The sequence below is a fragment of the Adiantum capillus-veneris genome, chromosome 8, assembly GCF_014529385.1.
Source record: "Adiantum capillus-veneris isolate H3 chromosome 8, ASM1452938v2, whole genome shotgun sequence".
Classification (NCBI taxonomy): Eukaryota; Viridiplantae; Streptophyta; class Polypodiopsida; order Polypodiales; family Pteridaceae; genus Adiantum; species Adiantum capillus-veneris.
In genome coordinates this window covers 11,728,138-11,730,567 of record NC_140938.1, presented here as the reverse complement: position 1 = coordinate 11,730,567, position 2,430 = coordinate 11,728,138, and positions in this window count along the sequence as shown.

Sequence of the window (2,430 nt, the reverse complement as noted above, 5' to 3'; positions counted from 1 at the left end):
CCTACTAAAAGGGCTCGCCCCCTCCTAAGTAGGAGCTTGCAAAGACTTTTGTGTACACTCAAAGAATCCAATTTTCCCTAGGGTTGGACCATTGGACATAACCTTTGAATTTTGAAACCTTAGCATTTTGGAAGTCTTAATGGGTTGAACCTTAGGGTCTTTGAAGCCCATTGTTGCACATTGCTCTTTTACAGCCTGGGGCGATCACTTTTTAGAATGTGTATGATATCACGTGAGTTAACCGGAGAGGATTATTAAAAGATCAAAATGTATACTTTTATGTATACATTAGAGGGGGGTGGGGGTTTTTTAAATAGGATCACAGTGTAAGTATAGTATGTATATTGGGGTATTATTAATTACCTCTTGAACGCACGTGATTTAGGGATCTTTTGATAAGTGACTACCCTGGGTTTTACAGATGGCCCCCACTTTGGATCCCTATTTTTCCTCCTTTGGATCCCTATTGTGGCTAGTCTACCAGCTTAACCAATATTCTAGCTTTTTCTCCCTTGGTACTTCCCCATATTAAATGATCAGTTTAACATGAGAAAATCATTTAGGAGAATTACATTAGTTATTATGACAACTTACAACTTCATATCAAAGGAGTTGGCCACCAAGTTGGGCATTCAAGCTTTCGAGATGGGAGATGTTGTAACTGCCAATGCCACTTTCAAGGGATAGCAAGCCTCCATTACTCCCTTGATTGGGAAGTTGAGGCTTCATGTCCAAATCTAAGTCGACAAAGAAGACTTCTTTATCTCTCCTCTCCAACATGAGGATGCTATCCTAGGGGGAGCATGGTTCAACTGCATGGCTGCCAACATGAAGTTCCCTGAAAGGAGAATCTACTTCACCTATAGAGAAAAGGATATGTATATAGATGCCAGTGAGTCTGGTCGTACTATACCACTTTTAAATACTCTTGCTCTTGATAAATCAATGAAGAGCTCAATTTCTACATACATGATTTTTGTCAAAGAGCCCCTAAAAGGTCCTAATGTTTCATCAAATGTAAATAGTAGGAATCACGAAGAGTTAGACTTGTCTAACTTTCTAAAAGGATTTCAAGATGTGTTCATCGATGATATCCCTATGGACTTACCTCAAAATGAGGAGATGATGACTATCGAATTGAGCTCCTACCAGGAAGCTCACCACCTAACAAGCCTCCTTATCGAGTTTCCCAAGCTCAACAAGAGGAGATTATGAGGCAAGTACAAGAATTGGTAGACAAAGGGATGGTGAGGCCTAGCTCCTCTCCCTTTTGTTCTCCAGTCCATTTAGTGCAAAATAAAGATGGTACATACTGCATGTGTGTGGACTATCACACACTAAACCATATCACTATCAAAACCAAATTTCCCATACCTCGGGTAGAAGATCTATTTTATAAGCTTCAAGGATCTACCTACTTCAGTAGGATTGACCTTAAACGTGGCTACCATCAAATAAGGATAGCAAATGAAGCTATCCTAAAGACCGCGTTTTGTACAACGTTCGGCCTTTATTAGTCATGCCTTTTGGCTTGACTAATGCACCAACCACGTTCAATCGATTGATGGAGAAAATTTTTAGACCCTACCGCAAATCACTGGAGTATTCTTTGCCCGGGGGATTCACTCTATATACAAATAGGGATGCCACCTGCGAGTGAACAACTTTGATAAAACCCTATATAAAATTCATATTAGGAAATATGCCCCCCTTTCTACACTTATACGACAATCCATGTAGAAAACTATCATACCCCTATCTTACATATAAAGTTTTAGTCTCACATGACGTACTAAGGAACCAAATTTGTTGTTAGCTAGACATAGACTCAATGTGTCTTAGTTTGACTTTCAAACTATGTGCCCATTCAGCTTGCACTCTAGCTACGCGTCCAATTTTAACCCATCTAAATTACTCAAAAAACATGGTTATAAAGTTGTGTTAGGTTCTCCATGTAGATTTGCATCTATACAAACTCTTATAGCTTTCATCCCTCAACAAATGAACTAAAATTACAAAACAAACAATTGATACAAAGCAGTGTTAGTTCTTGCATGTATCTTTGTAGCTATTGACTCACAAGCTCGAGGGTAGACTCTTTTTGGAAGCCATAATTTTGAAACACAAAAACTTGCTCTTATTTTTCCATTTTCTCACTTCTTCCACCCCCCACTCCCCCATAAACATGATACCCCCTCCCTTATTTTTAAGCTTGGAAGATAAATTATTGGGGGCTTGCCCGTAACTTATACGCTTATGTAACTGTAAAAAACCCCCCCTACCCTCCACTTACGTGGTGTGGTAAGTTTTCCATGGTGAATCCCCCGGGATTCTTTGATGATATTATCATCTACTCCAAGTCCTTGGAGGAACACAAGCAACATCTTCAAGTGATTTTTCGAGCATTGAGGGAGAACAAGCTTTTTATCA